Here is an 18951-nt window from a genome sequence, read left to right on the forward strand (position 1 = left end):
TGGTGTTATGACCACCTATTTACAGTGTGTCGTGGGTGTCTTTGGTGTGTATGTGCTGCTGAAAAATGAAAGGAAGTTGTTAAGTACCTTTTAGAGAAAATTATATGGGAAATACAAGCTTCCTCCCAATGATTGCTCTGTTGACCTCAGAAGGTAACAGCTCCATGCCCAGGACTGTTCAAAGAAAGAATGACCAATATTAAGAGTTGCCGATGCCAAAAATTAACATTATAATGTGGCATTTGTTTGTCCTCCATGGCCCCATACATAGCAATCACTGATGGGGTTTGGGCATTAGCAACATTTACATTTTCTCTTTTGTATGTAAAGATTTGGTGGCATCTGAATTAGAGTTTGTAGTCAGCCTTCTTCATAAACCTTTTTTATGGTCAGTTCCCATAGAATAGCATGGAAATGCTGGAAAAAAATCTGGAAATTATTGGTACATTAGCATTGGAAATAATTATTTCTTAATTATTCTAGATGATATAAGCAAAAGTCTAGAAGCAGGTATTGTTTTAAAGAGTTAAGTCCAAATTCATCATGGAAAAATTCGAAAACCTTGAACTTTAGAGGAAACAAACTCGGTGTATTTTTCTATCTTCTATATGTCATGGGACTGCAAATGTTTTTTTTAATTATCAATACATATCTGTTTCAATCCTTGCTATGATAACTTTGTTTTAGAATTTCCAAAACAGAATGGCAGCATTTTGGAGCCTGTTCTGGATCACAAGGCTATACTTATTCACTATGCCCTGATCTACTGACTTCAACATATAGAAAAGTTAAATGTAGTCACAAGTTAGACATAACTGATCCATAAAAAATTATTACAATTTAAGTGCCAAATAAAGCTGGGGTTTTTTTGGGTTTTTTTTTGGTTTGGTTTTTTTTTTTTTTTTTTTTTCCCTTGTGGTATAACTAAGTATAGAATCTCCCAGGAAGCTTTTCCTGGGCTAGTTGTGAGATTTGGGAACAGCTGTTTTTCTGCATTTTGTGAAATCTGGTAGCTTTGGTGGAAACACTTGCTCAGATTTGGGTAGTAGCCTTCCCAGTGCTTTCTAGGCATGGTGCATGTGATCAGTGTGGCTGTGACAAGCACAAAATGACACAGACAAATGGGAATCTGTAGTTGTAGGTTTCAGTAAGGGATCCTAAATCATTTGGCATGTGCACATGTGTGTGCAATGCTAGCTTTCTGGGTGGCTGCAAAATACAAAGTTTAGGGGAATAAACATGTTTGAATTTGACTTACTGTCACCACCTTGCTTTCTAAAACATCTTTTTCTGTGTGAAGACTTAGAATTGTGAGAAGAAAAAAGAAGAAAATGGATTAACATGTGATGTTGTACTGCAATGGTTTTGTTGAGAATAATTCATGCATTTTCTTCATTCCCAACACGAGATGACAGTGAAATACCCAAAAGGTTTGAATCCTCCTGGACTCTGCTGAAACTGCCAGCACTAAATATGCTTCTGGGATGCAAACAATAGCTGAGGCTCCATTTATCCACACACTTAGGCCTGTGCTTGAGTCTCACTGAAGACACAAGATAAAAGACTTTTATTTTACACACTGCTTGGGAGACCTTCAAGCTTTAAGCCCTCTTTCCTGTTTGTCTATTTGGACCTTCTCAGCTGTCATGCTGTGCACAGTCTATTTGTTTCCATTTTCACAGTGCAACCTCTTTCTCTCCCTGTTTTCTTTCCCTTGTTTCCTGTGATTGATCGCACACCAACGTGTCACGTGTCAGGATGGGAGGGCCAGGTCATTCCTTCATGTTCTGATAAAAGTTTCTGTTTTAAACTCTACTTACTAGGTTTCTGAGCTCTTCAGAATGCATTTGCTTTCTTGGATCTTTGAAACCCACTGTTAAAACTTTCTTGAGAAAACTTTATTTTTGTGATGTGCAATTTATTCAGAAAATAATTACAATAGACAATAGAGCAGTGGCAGAACCTGGTGGTATTTGTATCATCACATGGAAGTAGAGAAATTTTCAGGGGTTTGAACCCTGTCTTGGTCAATCTGTTTTAATATTTTGTTGAAGTGAGTGAAAACTGTTTTAACTTTTAAGGAACACCTTTTTTCTGCATATGCACTTTCATGCTTGGTTTAGCATATTCTCCTTTTTATGAAAAGTAGAACAGTACATGTACATTTTTTTTATCTGACAGCTAATATTCAGAGGCTGTGCTTAATTCTATAAAAAAACCTCCAAGTAATGGAGATTTATCTTGTTAAACAAGGCAAGTCTGAAGTATGGGTTTCAAATAGTGATTTTCCCCATTGACCAAAAAAAGGACAATAAATGTTTATTGAAAGCTTTGTAGCAGTGATGAAAAATCACCTCTTTTAGGTTGCTTTGAGCCCCAGGTTTCTAGATTCACCTGGTTTGTAGTATTCCTCAAAACAATGTCTCAGTTTAGTGTGATAAACAGGTGGGTTAAGGTCTGACACAGGTAACTGGTGGGAAATACAGAGCAAACAGTTTTCTGCAAGTCCTTTACAATTCTGTAATAGAATACAAGAGTGAAGAAAATTTTGTCAAGTTTTTAGCTTGTCATATATTAAAATTTCATGATAGAGAGAATCTTGTTAGTATCCAAATTGAGTAAATCTGTCAGCTGGTGTAGATCTCATGAAGAGTCTATGTGAGATGGTAATTATCTTCTCCTCCTTTAGCATTTGCTCATTTTCACTAAGGCTGAGATAAATTGTTAAATGCAGTAAATGATGGCCACATGCAAATAAGTTATATTCAATTTACCATTTGGAGAAGAAACCACAGTTTGTGATTGGCTCATGAAATAATTGAATTCTCAGACAGCTCATGTGACTTGTATGGTAAATGTAGCAAAAGTTCCTGCAGACAAGTTATTCATTTCTGCTATACATATCGTGCTTAAACAACCAACAAATTAAAATCTGGTATCTGTAAATACTGTTCATTACCATTAGTACTTGCAGAAATGCACTGTATTCATCATACTGTCTCTGCTGTTTGTTTCTGGAAATGTGTTCTGAGTCATCTCTAGGGAAATGTTTTATAGTTTCTGAGGAAAAGTGTGGAGCTTCTTGTTTGCCTGAATTTGTAATTATCTTCATGATTTTAATTATGCCGGGTCCTGTTTGCATGTAATGAGAGAGCAGAGGAATTTTAAAGAATTGCAGCCTTCTAAATAAAAACTATGGCATATTTAGTGTATATCAAGCATGTTTTGGCAAAATCTTTTAGATAGTTGTGCTGCTGGAGCAAAGCTGTCATATCTGTGAGGACAACTTCAGTTCTGTTCCATGGGTCTAGGCCTCGGATATAACACTCAGTTTCCAACCTCCATGTGGGTTCTGACCATCCTCTTCCACTCAAGCTTCGAAGCTCTGAGGGCAAATGAACTCCAGCTAGAGCTTTTTGAACCTTTGGATTTCTTGTAACTTCAAGCACTCTGTTCGTTCAGGTCATTTGGCCTGTCACTCCGAGTAAACACTGTGCTGAAATGTGTTGGAGAGACTAAAAGAAGAACCAAATGTCATAAAACCTCAGGAGTTCACAACTACATATACATGCTGAAAATGTCTTGGTATGCAGCCAAATTTCTTCTCTGCACTCAAAACTCATGGTGAGACCCCTGGGCCAGAAATGAAGCACGAGGCACCTGGATAACAAGGCCCAGAATCCACAAGAGCAGCTGCTCTGTGGTGTGTAAATTAGTATGTGACCAAGTCATTAACACTGCATTAGGAGGAGTGTTGATGAGGAATGCCAAACTGAGGTGCTCAGAGTAAAAATGTATTTCAGAATGAATCTCTCTTGCTAAAAGTGTTGTTATTATGATTCTCACAAAAGCAATATTGCATAAATTTGCCGCTAACAGAAAGAAGTTCCAGTTGCCAGACTCCTTTACGTGGGTGGAAGCTGCAGTCATATAAAAGCAACATCTGATAGATGATGACAGAGTTGAACTTAAAAAACAATAAAGAACAAAGAATTATGTACAGTTACAGCTGAAAAATTTGCTTGCTACTTTTCATGCTTGTCCTAAATCCCTCATCAGTATCAAAGAGCTGGCAGAGGGAAGAGAAGTTGGACGTGGTTTTAATTTATTTAGGTTACTAGACTAAGCTGGTGAAGTGCTCTACGTGGATTCTTTGCTCCTCTCTTATGTTTTCACCGCTAAAACATTTCCTTTTCTTTGCTTGGCTCTACTTACCCCAATACACAGAATTTTTCTTGATTTTTTGGGATACTTACCCGATTAAAATATAGCTCAATTCTTTCTCCATATACTTAATTGGGTGTTTATGTAAATGCTTTATATGGAATGTATTCTTTAAATCAAGCACTCTATTTGCTACAAAAGATGTGAAATTATGACCTCACATGTTCTTTTAGGATTCCCTGAATATTTATGGGTTGTATTTGAGGGAGATTCATGGATTTACACTTATTGAAAACTCACACTCTATATTTTGAAGCAGATGAGTACAACTGGCTCATGATGAGCTGCGAGAAATTCACTATAAAATTATGCCTCTAAATTTTACAAGTGTAAAAACTAACAACAAAGAAGCCCAGCTTGTTTGAATCAGATATTAAATTTGTTATTCAGTCTTTTCCATTCATCCTCTCAGATTGTCCAGACACTTCATGTCAACAGTTTTACCTGACTGTTTATTAGAATACTAACAGTGGAGCAACTGAGCACAGTTGTAAAGCATTTACGGACAGCTTTTCATTATAAGTAAATATAACAGCCAAGAAAAAAGAGAGATCAACCTGCCTTCCTTGCCTAGCAAGAGCTCTCTATAGAAATCTGTTTCTGGAGCGATAGAAGATAACAGTTCTCATATTATAAATAACTTTATTCTTTTTCCTAGTGGACACAATGAGTCTTCTGCATGCAGAGAAATTATAAAAAATTCTGTACTAAAAGTTTTTTAAAAAAGGTAAATCTTTATCTTCCAGTTAAATACCACATAACAGCAGCAATAGCTTCTGAACTTCATTTTTGATACAGGTAATAGCAGTATGGCTTAATATTTCATACCTTGAATAGAATATTTTGTGTAGACACTGTATGTATTTCTACACAATTAAGATAGCAAACTAAGATATCTCTGTGCATCCTAACAGTCCAGAGAACAAATGCAACCTCTGATAGATAGAAAATGTGTGATTTTGCATACGCAGTCCTTGTGATGTGCCTTCATTTTGCCCCATTCTTCACTTTTAGGAGATGTAACAGAAATGTGCCCAGCTTTGAATGGCCAGGGACATTGATGGGGAATGAATTAATTTGGGCCCATTCTTGTCCTCTTACGCTGAGTTCTTATGTACAGCTGTTGCGGGTTGGGTTTGTTCCCGGGCGGAAACACCAATTTAGTGTAGTGGTTTGGTCTAAAATACTCATTACTGTTTATCTTCTGTGAGATAAGAATTAGGAGAAATGCAAAGCAGGCACCAACTTGAATGAATATAAAGAAGTTTATTAACAGACCTAAAAGAAGAAAAGAAAAAAAAATTATACCACCTTCAGAACTCTCCTCCTCCCCCCACCTTCCTCCCTTCTCCCACTGACAATGTAAAGACAATCCTTGAGATGTTCAGTCTGTTTACCACTTCCATAATAACCTTGTTCAGTCCATTTAGAAAGAGAAGTCTCTTTTTGCTCGTGCTATGAAAATATTATCACACTGAGACAGCCACCCACTTCCAAATATTGTTCAGTCCATTTAGGAAGAGGAGTCTCTCTGCTTGCGATGTGAGTCCCTTCCCCTGACTTGCAGCTTTTCCCGCAACTGCTTTCGAGGGTCCACTCTTGAAGGTTTTTGGGGTACAATTTTAAGGTTGAGCTGTTCAGACACAAAGAAACAGAGGCCCTTCTCCTTCCCTGGGAGCAAAGGGTCTTCCTCATCTTCATCATTAAGAACTATCTCTGGGAGCATCTCTAGGAATTGAGGTTTTTCTCCTTTCCTCTTTGGAGCAAAAGTCCTCATCTGGTTCATCTCTCCCTGTCCAAACTTCTCATGAAATTACAGCTGCGGCAGCATCTGCCTATCTCAGCACAGGTGCTTTTGCTTATGGGTTGAACACTCCACCCCCCATATCTTCATGAAATTACAACGGGATACTCTGATATATCATAGCTTCACAACAGAATTTCAGCTTTAAGCATCTCCTCTCTCTCTTCCCTCAGGTTTTCAGCCCTTCACAGCAATAAAAGGGTTAATCTCACCTCGGCCTTGCAGCTGGAATGTGGCTTATCGCAGTTGGTCCCCTGGCCTCTGCCGGACAGAGGTGCCGCTTTGCTGAATCTCGGCCGCAGTGGAGGGGGGGGTTCCGAGCTACTCCCTGCTCCGGTCACCCACGGCAAGGCAGTGGGGGTGGTTCCACAGCTGGAACAGGCCCATGGCTCCAGGATGGCCGTGGCCCGGCCTGGCCTGGCCCAAGCAGGGCCTGGCCAGGCCTGCTGGCCCCTGCACGGGGCCTGCAGCCACCTGTGCCAGAGCAGGAAACGAGAGAGAGCTTGGGGGGGGAGTTTGTCTATTCTTAAGTGTGGATCACAGAGGCGGTCACAACTTTAAGTGGCTTAAAGAATTGTCCATATTCAACCTGGCCAGCTGATAGGTTCTATCAGGTCCCAGAGGAAGCTGTAAGCACCCCTTAGCGAGGACATCCCTTCCGGGACTATGCTTGCTAACCTATGACAACAGCTCAACTCATTTTTCAATGCCTCTCAGGAGCAGCTAGATGCCAGTGACTCTTCTATAAACCAGTGCAGGATAGAAAAGCTTGTATTGCTGTCCTGCTGTCCTTAAAAATAAACTAAATATTTTCTTCATCCAGAAATTTTATTATTTTTTTAAACAAATGGGACAAAAGTTTAAACTTTTCAATGAAACTAACTTAGAACCCTGTATTTTATTTTATAGGTGAAACACCTAGAGAGTTTACTTGTGTTAGGAAGAAAGAGTAACCTGCATTTCTGTGTAGCTTCTATATTTATATTAGCTCTAATATTGGGTGTAAAAATGCATGTTTTATCTCAATATGTATTGTAGCAGCCCCCTGGATCTACTGACACATCTACATTTAAAACCAAAAGCCATTTCACTTTCATTTTGTGAGAGGTTTAATATTGTTTCTTTAACTTCACAGTGGGAGCACGTGAATTTGGAAAGTGTTATAAATGGATTTTCTTGTAATTTTGTGTTTTTCTAGATAACCTTTCTTTTTTTATGGTGCAATTAATAAAGTAACCCTCTAAATCTAGTTAGATTCAGTCATATGCTGTTTTGTTTGTAAAGATGTAGTGTTGCAAAAGAGCTTAACGGTTTTGCTACTCAAGGATGGGTTTATTCCTTGAGGAGAGCAAAACAATAGAAAAACAATGAGAGAAGCAGAGTAAGGAGAAGGGTGGTGGTCTTTCTCTAGCAACAGGGGGAATGTAGTTATGGCTTTATTATGAAAGATAGTATTTTAAAATTTTTTTACACTCTACCTTGAAAATGCCTGCAATAATTTCATATTAAAAAAAAAAAATCAGTGTTATGGGCACATTTTGTGGTAAAATGAAGGAACGTGCAGTTACTTTCATTGGTCCATATCATTATAATTTTTTCACAAATGTCTTTTTTTTAAAACTAGCTGTTTTGTAAAAAATAAAAAGATTGTGCACTGATGTGCAGTGGGGTAGGAATTCAGGCATTACAAATGTTCAACATACCTTATGGCAAGATAATTATATCAGTTACCTTTTTGATCACCATTGTGTTTTCTCCAGACTTTATGGGAAAATACTTAAAAAAATTATATATTAATGTTAACAGTGGACACGAACACAGAATTGGTCAGAATTCACCTGTATCCTTATTTGGCATTTTACAAAAGCAGATGAGGCATTCTACACTTTCAATTTTATTTCCCAACCATTATCCATGCTGAGTTTCTTGGTCTTTCCAGATTCCCAACACTGTTCTAAGGATACTTGTGGGTTTCAATCATGCACTTCAAAAAGTCATGTGAAATAGAAAATGAGGCACAGCGCTAATGTTCCTACTTATCAGTCCCAAGCTTGAACATAAATAAGGAAGCCATAAAAAGTGATGTCAGAGGGTCTTTAATGAACTACCAAAGCCTTTCCTGTCTGACTTTACTGTATGATTGTAGGGTGTACTGTGATTGAGCTTCCCCTGCCCACCTCTTCTACTTTAAAAATAAGAACATTGCTGTCTAAAAAATCCTGCCAATCTACTTCTGATGTAATTAATATGTAAGCATTTTAAGTAAAGTTTTGAAAAAGTCTGCTGGTTGGATGCACCTGTGTGCAAATCTACAAAGATTTGATTTACAAATCTTAAGTAGATGTAGGAAAAATCAAGGAAATGTTTTTTTCAATAGTTTTCCTTATTGACAAAATTTGCATCAGAGAAAGATAAATCCTCAATGAATTATTAATTCTATTTACATATCCTAGAGGAAAATGCAAAAAAGGATTTAAGACATGTCAGGAGGGAAGTTCTATGAAGTATCTTACACTGAAATCTGATTTTGTCTGAATTTTGCTCCCTGCAAGGGAGGAAATAAAACAGTACACAGATTTCTTTCTGGCTGAGTCTCTAGTAGAGCCTGAATTTTCATAAATTTCAAATAGTGGGATGGAGAAAAAAATCAGCTCCATAATTTGCTTGTTGTTTGCTGTTTGTAATGAAAATCATTGTTAATTTAGGAGCCCGACAGCTGTAGGACATTTGCCATTAGGCAGCAGCTGTCAGTAGCACTCTGGTTTATTTTGCAAACAGATGTTTAATTTGACTTCAAGGCCATTGTCATTTTGTGAGGGGAAACAAAGAGAGAAAAGGAATAGAAATAATAATGATAGTAATAATTTGATTTCCTTTCAGATCATACAGCAGAGTCACTACTGATGACATCAGAAGTCTTGTAATTTTTTACTACTGAATGTTTGAAATCAGTTTTTTTATAACTGCCTGAAGTTATGCATGATAATTCATGTTAAGGAACTGATTTGTCTTGTGTCAGGAACTGAAGATATTATTTTAATGTACTATGATACATTTTTAAAATATGTATTTTATTCATGAATCAAAATGTCATACTATTTCTGCAGGTTACAGATAAAGAGATTTTGGTCTCTATATTGAAATCAGAACTCTAGTGGGCCCACTGTCATGCAAAAATATTTTGCTTACTGTCGTATGGTGGTATTCTCATTGCACATCAGTGAATGTGAAGAGTAAATTGAGTACAGTGATGATGAAAGGAGGTAATTAAAAAGCAAAGTAGTGTAATGTGGTTAATTTTTAGTTTTAGTAACAAATGATTCTATCCAGTATGTGTCTAGTGATTGAAGCTTTAATAAAACTGCTGTTATAACATTTTGGCAAGATCCTCCATTATTCAAAATGTCTATTGACCCAGATAAAAGAATGGAGATTAACAGTGAATGGTCTCACTCTTACAACACATTGGTAATTCCTAGATGTTACAAAGTCTACTTTAAGTTAGTCATAAATGTGGCACAACTGGTCATTTGCTTCTTCATAATACAATCAGTATTTCACGATTGTATTCTATGAGGGTGTGTAAGTAAACCTGCATTTAAATTTAAGAAGCTATACTGCACGTATGGAATGCAATTTTCATTTGAAAAAATTTTCTGGCAGGCTGATGTAAATATTTCTGGCAGGTGAAGGGTCTGCATGCCCACAGAAATCTAGAACAGTTCTGCCGAGCACATTTTGCAGTTAAAATTTCCAGCACAGCTCTGCTATATATGAAAGGCAAATGGATGAATTAACAAGGTGCTGGATTCTGGCCGTCCTTACTTGTATTGAATAGTATTTCAGTTCTCATGTGAGTTTGCATTTATTAGCTGGAGAGTCCCTAGAAAGTGGTGTGTAATATCACTAAGGGTCTCAGAACCTGAACACTGTATTTGTCTTGATTCTTTGCTTCATGTGAAGCACCACAAAATCAATTCTGATTTGTTTCCTTAAAGGAGCAGCTATTTGTATTATTGCAGTGCTTTAGAAATTCTGAAAGGCAGAAAAAACACCAAGAAAAGGAATTGTTCTTTGCATAAACTGGCTGATGAATTGATGTTGTCTTTCTCGTTACCACATTTGACAATTCTAAGGCTATTGTGAAAGGATTGAAACACTAAATTCAACCAATAATTGGGTGGGCCATTCCTTTCTTTTCCTTGCAGTAATTAGGTACCCACTTTTCCCATCTTTTCTACATCATTAGACATGCATTAAGTATCTTTGCTCTCTGAACAGCAGCAGCCTGAATGCTTTTTGCCCTGCTTTCCTGAAGAAATGGATTTGTTGCTCCATCAGTTCACTTCTCCAGCAGAATTTAGTTTAAAGTCTTGCAATGCACTAGAAAGCACATTAGATTTTTTTTTTTTAATGGTTTCTGGGTTTTATTTGCTGCAGAAAGGGCTGGGTTACGGGCCAGTGTCTAGGGAGGGACTCAGCTCTGTTCCTTTGAAGGATAATGAGCTTGATGCTTTCTCACTGCTGTATGTGGAGCCCCATGATAATCTTAATATGTACCAAGTCAGTTAAGTTTTACAGATTGCCCATCACACAGTTTCTTCCCATTGAATTCTCTGAAAATGGAACATACACTAGTTTTATATACAGAGAAATTAATAAGTGCTGTCTTATGATGCAACTGCCTTGCAATGGTGGCTGGAGTAGATGCATGATAATACAAGAAGCTCATATAAAAAGCACTACCATCTCATGATTGTTCATAAAGAAGTTGTCTTGCTCATCAGATTTAATTTAAATAGCAAAATATTAACAAAAGGCATTTATCTAATTTCTCTGACTTAATTGTGGCCAAAGCATTGCCTTCGATATGGCGAAGAAACACAAATAGTTATCATTCTTCCTGGTTTTACAATAGTAATCTGTACTTCTGCTACACACAGTTCGACTCACAAAGTGCTAAATATGTTCAGGCAAGTAACTAAAATAAAGCTAAACTTGAAGAGGAGGCAAATTTGACAGGTACTTACATAGATATGTGTTTGCATTGTCTTTTTCAGTAAGCTACTTGGCTCAGTGAGAATAAAGTTCTAAGTGCTGTCCTTAAAATTTTCTGGTTTTCCAGTAGCCACTCATGCCTCATAAGAAATTCAGGCTGCAATTCCCTTCTGATTAAGTGAAACTGAAGCTGGTAATTGATTTCAGTAGAAGGTCAGTCAGGTGTCACTAGAGTGTCGCCTAACAGCAGCATAAGATTGTGGGACACATCTAGGTTTTCAAAACACCCTCAACATCAGTGTATCTGGTTTTATGTTTATATGTTTCTAGTTTTCAAAGCATGTAATTTTTTCTGTCTCTTTTTCACTTTGAATGTTTGGTGGGAACAAATGACTCCCCACTATAATAAACAAAATCACATAGTTATATTTTTGTCTGGAAGATCAGGAGATTTGTTTCCTTTGTTGCTTCAGTTTCAAAATCCAGACCAACACTTGGAAATGTTTAAGTGGCACTGCTTGGGTGTCAATCTCAAACCCATAATGGGTTCACCTGTTTCCCATACAGGTACCTGAAGGAGCACCCCTGCTTGTCTCCACAGTGTCTGAACCCTTGCTCTATTTCCTCCTGTATCTCTAATCACACTTGGTGTATCTCAATTATCCACATTAAAACATCTCCCTCTTGGAGTTTCTAATGAAGTTAAAAATCTAATTAACTACACTTTCGTTCCAAATAAAATGTGGTAGGGCTGAATTCCTGTTCCCAGTCTATGCCCACTTCTCAATATAAAGGGTGATTTTTCATCCTAATCCCTGTCATTACTGCTTACTCCTGTTCACAGTGCTCCTTTAATAGTCTTATTCATGTGCTCTCCTTGTCCCGATGACTGAGGGAGATACAGAATCTGGATCTTTGGCTTAATCCCTGCTCCTCTAAGCACAGTTGTAATCACTTCCTCCATGAAATGCTGATCTTTATCCGGATCAGCGAGACTTCAGGAACCCCACTGAGGCACAAAGCTTCTTGAGTCTGTAGGGTTTGTTTCCTCTCCCTGCTGCTGTATGTTGTTGTGTAGAAAATGCTTTAAATCGCCGTGAAAAGGAATCACAATCTTCCAAGGAGTTTCATTACCCCAGAGCGATTTGGGGCGTTAATGTTTATCATTTAAATGCAATCACACCCACAGTCTGACAATCCACTGCTGCAGCAAAGAGATGTGCCTAGACTTGGTTCTTGCCCTTCCTATGCATGTCTTGGACAACTTTTGATCCATTTCCTATTGTGTTTCTGTACCCTTCAACACTGCTATTACCTTAGCCTGAGAGTATTTTTCTGATTTTCATGTGTTTAGCAATTCTTCTTTCTCCATCATTTGCTTGCTCTGTTGTAGCAAAAGTGCAATCAGTGTCACTGGTGTTGGCAGCTAATCAGACATGAGAAGGCTGTATGATTTTGGCATTTTTAGGGCTGAAGTCAAGACTGTGATGTACAGGTTCCCTGCCATTGCTTTCTCCAAAAATTAGTGTACCAAAGTTTGGCAACAATATTTGCTGCAAATCCCTACTGAGAGGAATTTTTGCAAGCAGAACAATTGTATGAGCTCGAGACACTGCTCTAACACTGTTCTTCTTAGCCATGAGCAGATGCTAAACAAGGGGTAGGTGGAGAAGCTTGCTGAAAACCACCCTCATTATGTAGAGGAATTTCATGGATTAATTCAGTCTTTCTTTGATAATTATGTGTTGTATGATCAGGGTGGTCTTCCAGCTATTTCTCAAATACAATTTGAATGTGCCTTCTTCCCATGTGCTGCCACTTCAGGGTGAGGAAAGTGGAAAAGTAACTGGTATCAACCCTTTTATCTTTATTTTCTTTCACTTCTCTGCATTCCTGTCTTGCAGCATAAATGCCCAGCATCTCCTGGCACTATGTGGCTGAATGTTCAGTAGGCTGTGCAGTCCCAGCTGTCAGGGAGAGCTCTCAGAACAGCCCAGGTAGACGAGATTCAGTTGTTACAGGTATTAATTCTTGACAGATGAAATCTGTCTCAGCTGCGCTGAAGAACTGACAAGTCTCTTCTGATGGTTCCAGTCCCACGACTTAACCCCAAGTACTAAAGACACTGCATCAAAATCGTCCTCAGGGAAATACATTCATAATAGTAAGGTCTTTTTCAAGAAGCAGTATTAAGCATTTTAATATTAAATTGTATTATCTTTGTCTCAGTGGGTGTTAATTTGTTCCATTAATTGTGGCGTTCACCTTCAGGCTCCTGTCAATGCTAGTGAAGTGAAGATTTTTTTTGGATTTGAAAACATCAAATCCTTTATTCCATCTAGATTCCTGCTACTGACTATACACTAATCAGTATTTTATCAATGGGTGGGCTTTGCTTTTGAGAAATAAATTTTTGTCTGTACAAGCAAATAATTTACTCATTTAAACATAATTTCAGTATATTGCTAGTTGACAACTTTTAAAAAAATAACAGGAGAATGCAACTTCTAAAAATAGTAGGAGAATGATAGCTCTTTTTTGTTTTATCTTCAAATTCGTTTATTTCATGCTTTATAAATATTAAAGATTTAAAACAATTTTTTTAAGGTGCTGGGGAATTTTTTCTGTCTTCATTAACTGGGTGGTCATGGTCATGTTTAAGTTTTAATTATTTTGGGTTTTTTCTAATACAAAAAAGATGTTGTGTTTTTTTTTTTTTACTGCCCCAACCTGGAGTGGGGGGAAGGTGATTCAAGAGGGGAGGGGAATATGAGTAGGATATAAAGATTAAAAGCAATGCTGTCAAAGGGAAATTATGCTGTTGCTGTGTCTCAGCTGTCCACGTGGGCTGTGCAATAATGGCAAAATGAACAGAGGTAGAGCAGTGACCTCAGATCAAGTAGGGAACTTAGGGACAGGTGAAGGAACATGAGGGAGGTTTTGAGATGTGGCCTTTGCCTGCGTGGTTGGTTTTCTTCCCCACCCTTCCATATCAGGTAAAGCAGGCTGGCAGAGGGGGCATGGCTTGAACACCCAGAGAAATCAACTATTTAAGTTCCCTGTGCAAGTGGGTGAACATCCTACAGGTTGCAGAAACCTTATGCAGAAATAAATTGCAGCTTGATAAGGGTTTTATGTGGTTTTGTTTTTCATTTTGTTTTTAGGGTTTGTTAGTTAATGCACAAGTGCTTTGCATTGGTTCTTATCACGAGTTAGCTCAGTTATTAGATAACAGGATTTTGGGCTCACTAGCTTGAAAAAAACCTGTAGTCCCACCTTTGGTAGATTGCTTCCATCTTACTCTACAAAACCACTACTTAGAATAACAAAATAAATCCATCCTCCAAACACTTGGTCCTATCCATCTGTTCTGACTTTCCTTTGCAGTGTAATTTATAATGCTTAGCTCTGAAATTCAAGGAGACTGCTACAAAAAGTGGTGACTCTCAAAATCCGTGGTGAAGATCTAGCCCATGAACAGCACTGGGCTTTAAGTGATGTTGCTTTCTTTTGTTTGTTTTTGTTTGTTTGTTTTTGGGATCTTTTGGGGGGGGGGGTTGGATTTTTATTTGGTTTTGTGTTTTTTGTTTTTTGGTTTTTTTTTGCAAGTAATAGGTCATGTCAGAAATTATTGTGTCAGTACGACTTTTTATCCTGAAGATTTTAGATTTAACATTTATGTCCTGTGGCCATTCAAGTAAAGAACAGAGAGATTTCCTGAGGAAAAATATAAGATAGCAGCATGTAGAGTTATGTTTTCCTTCAGAGCTCTTTGTTGTATTATATATGATGGCCAAATTAGTCCTGAAGTCAGTGAGCTCCCTTGTAGGTGTGTGGTGGCAGACCCGAGTATGGTATGAAGGACACCAGAAGGATTTGGAAGCAAGAGGAAATTTCTAAGATAAGCTTTAGAGTGCTTTGCTCTTGCTGTGGGGTTTCTCTGAATTATATTTTCTGACAGTATATGTGAAATGTTAAAAAATAAAATTGAAGAAGGATACTCTGGTGTCTGTACTGAAGTTTTAGAAGTGAACATGTTTTATTGCTTTTCATGTTAAAATATCCTCATCTTGTGCAGGGATGTGAATGTGGAATTATGGCAACATTGATCGACTTCATGTTGATATTACTGTGTTTTATCCAACATCAAGATTCAAGTCGGGTTGGTTTGTTCAAACTGTGCTAACAACACACTTAAAAGCAAACTAATGAACAAAACCCACAAAATGACAACCAAAAAATGTATCCTCTGTTTTAGCTTCTATGTTATGCATTAAAAAAGAAATAGTTTGCTGCAAAATTGGCTGCTGACAGATTCTGATGTAGATGGAGCCTGTCCTGGCTGAGACAGCACACTTTGCTCATTGAAAATTATTTTGAGGAATGTGAATGTCAAAAATACTCTCAGTGTAAAAATTGCTGGACATCTATTAGCTAAAGGGTTATATAGACTTTCAGAGGAATTTTAATTTGTTTTTAATAAAAGTCTCCTAAATATTAGAAAAAGAAGTAAATATTGTTGGTAAACTTCTGGGAGTTTGTGCTTTCCCTGACCTTGTAAGTGCTTACAACACAGGGTTGGCTTTTTTCTAAGACAATGTAGTAGGAAATAAAATGAGAGCATCTTAAATAATGCATTAGAATGACAAAACCCAGTAGCACCAGCAAAATTACAGTAGATGTAATTAATTCGTGGTTTTCACATCACTTTCTAGTGTTAAAGTAAATGGTATATTTAGAAATTCTTTCTCTTCAAAAAACCAACAAACCCAAAAAAGAAAACAACATGATGTTAATTGTTCTCAGTAGCTTTCTGGGTTGGGAAGCAACTTATCATACTGTAATTAAATCAGTGAGGCATGGAATAATTAAAGATAATAATTTTGATAGCTAGAAGGGCAAGACAAGGTTAACTCCCAGGTAATATAGAGCAGGAAAAGTGTCTTATCTGCAACTCAGTAGTTAATTATTATTTCTCAATATCCAAGTAAAACTTGGGGTACCCTCTCCAGCTCTGACAAAACCTGTTTTATTCAAATGTAACTCTAATATTGTACTTAATGGTTTTGATGTAAGCTTAAAAAATGTCATAGGAACAATTCTTACAAATCCTCTTCCTTACGTCTTTTGTCACATCACTACACCCACAGAAGTAATTCAAAATAAGAGTATTTCTTTTCATGCTAGGATTTGACAAAAGGAGTGAGGAAAATAATCTAAAGCTGTTTCTATGGGAAAAAAAAATAAGAAAGAAAGAAAAAACCCTAAACTGACTCCTCTGTTTCTGGTATGAACTGGAACGTTCCCAAGGCTGGTCTGAATTTTTATGGTTTATGACATTTCCTGTTTCTTAATATCCCAAATGCAATTTCCGTGTCTTTGGCAGAGCTTTTCACAGCAGGATGGTACAATTGTTGTGGAACTGTGCTGCAGAGGGACGTTCTTATTCCATGGAAGTCTTTCAAGGCAGCCTGTTCACACTGCCCTCAGATGTGGTCTGACCAAACTGAGCCAGGACAGGGACATTCCAAAGTAGCATTGCCAGAGCAAATATTACAGAAGTAACCAGATATTCTTTCATTTTGCTGTGAGAGCTACAAAACAGAAATAATGACACTTTTTGGACAATTCATTTGGTTGGTTTTCTTTAATAAAAGCAGGTGCTGTCAGGTGTAGATATGCCTGTACCTCACAGTTTTGCTCCTTAGTTTGGTGATGGAAAAGCACTAGCACAAATCCAGAAGCCTTGCCTTGAAGAAATTGGGAAACAAACAGATTTTTTGAGTCAAATTTGTTTCCTTTTTCTTTTTTTGTTTTAATCCATCACTTTCTGATAATCAGAGAGAGAAAAAAGTCAGTAAGAAAAACAAGAACATGAAGAGCCACTTACATATATTAATATGGGAGGGAAAGCAATTGGATTACCCCTTCCTAGGTTCAGAGAGCACTGGATGTTTGAAGCAGGGGGAAGGATTTATGTAGACTAAGCAGATGTGTACCTTGTGTAAATTCTTAAATGCTTTCTTGCTTCTCTCTAGAAGTCAGCCATTCCATTTTTGGCTGTTTTATTTAAACCTCAAAGCCAAAGGAAAGAATCCTTAGTCCAAACATCAGAACTTTTATAGCAGAATAAAAATTATGTCAAAAAAAAAAAAAAAGAAGGGGGAACAAAGGTAGTTATAAAAGCTAGCAAATACACTGAGCAGATGTTTTTGTCTGTGTTCAGCCTAGAAGCTAATTATTAAAACAGTTAATGTTTTAAAATAATTTATGATTGAGTATTTGTAAAGTTCTGTGCCTGCTTTTGATATTTATGCAGCCATATAATGTATTTATCCTGGTGCATTTGGAATCACTATAAAAAAATCCCATTTAAATAATTGGCTCACCATATAGTTTCAAACACAGCTGAAGAGACAATGACTCAGAAAGCTGTGAAGCTTTTGTTATTAGAAAAGGAACTGTTCCCTTGACATTTTACAGTGACAAACTAACTGCAGCAAAAAGGATAATACAAGTACACTTCAGGCTTCAAACAATCTTTCTCTATTTTTTTTTTTTTTTAATAACTGGTAACTGCTTCTCAAATACCCATAATACCTTATATTTGTTTGGATTAAGATAATAGAATAATTTGGGTTGGAAAGGACTTCTGGAAGACATTTAGTCCCTTTTTCTGCTTAAACTAGGTTACATCAGTTTGGTTGTTCCCTCAGTAGGTTGCCAAGGCATGGATCTGATGAAGTTTTGAATATTTCCAGAGCTGGAGGTTGCACAAACTGTCTAGGCAGCCCATCATAGGGTTAAATCTCTTTGATTATCCTCATGATGAGAGAGGTTTTCCTTGTATTGGCATGGCATTTCTTGTACCCCCACTTTCTGTCACCTTGCAGTGTAGCATCCAAAAAGTCTTTAAATTTGGCTTTGGCTTTCACTGTGAAGGCTGGAAAAGTTAAGGTAGCATGCCACTGTCACAGATTGGCCATTGGGCTCTATTCTTCCTGGCAGTAGTTCTGGTAGTTATGTTTGTTTTATTTTTTCCTCCTTACTTCTTGTTAGAAACCCTGGAAGAGGTTTCTCAGGAAGTTTCTCACATACTTGGTCAGTGTCTTCTGCCACCCTTTAAGCTGTGCCTCGGCAGCTCCTAAATCAGTAAAATACAACTAATTCTGGTTTTCATTCACTTGCTGCTGTTTGCTCCAGGCTCTGATTTATCCCTTCTGAAGATGAGGCCTGGGAATGTTCTTTCACCAAACACTGGCAGGTCAATCGTGTCCTTCCTTTAACAGAATTCAGTTTGCACCTTTCTGTTTCACACTGCTTTTCCACAGTGTTGGTTGGTTGCCTGTGTTTCCCTTTCCCACATGTTCCTTTAGGAGATGTCAGCCCTGTTAAGGATTAACAGCTTTTTGCACCCTTTTCAGGTAGATGTAGCTGTAAGAGATTTGCAAAACCCAGTTATTCTCCTGGGTGCTTTATAAGGTGAAAAAAAGGATTCCTTCCTCTCCTACTCAGGCCTTGCATCTTGGCAAAGAAAGCACAGTAAAATTGCATCTTATTTTTGTTAAGTTTATGGGTGGGATGTTGTCAAAGGAAGGTTCCATGACTGCAACAACACATCTAAGCACGTACAAGTCGTACTTTTCCTCTCACTTGAGCTGTCATGAGTGAGGAATAATTCTAGAGAGATTAAGAGAATTATTTGACTAATACTGAAGTAAGACAAGAAATTGGCCCTTGCTGTTTAGAGTTTGAAATACAAGTGATGGTAAAAAATGTTGCTAGAAGAATGTGTACTTGTACTGGTAAACAAGGAAGAGTGCCAGCTCCCAAAGCACGTTGTCCTCAGGAGGCTCTCTGTCCATAGATTGTCCTTGAATTTAACCAAAATCTGTTTTCTTATAGAAAGAAGATAAAGTTTACAT

At 37.5% G+C, this 18951-nt stretch overlaps 1 protein-coding gene across 5 annotated transcripts in view; it reads left to right on the forward strand.

Moving 5' to 3' along the window:
• The window catches only part of SPON1 (spondin 1), a 294820-nt gene that overhangs the window by 153657 nt on the left and 122212 nt on the right, over window positions 1-18951 (forward strand). The window lies entirely within an intron of this gene.

Source organism: Aphelocoma coerulescens, chromosome 5 (genome assembly GCF_041296385.1).
Source record: "Aphelocoma coerulescens isolate FSJ_1873_10779 chromosome 5, UR_Acoe_1.0, whole genome shotgun sequence".
Lineage (NCBI taxonomy): Eukaryota > Metazoa > Chordata > Aves > Passeriformes > Corvidae > Aphelocoma > Aphelocoma coerulescens.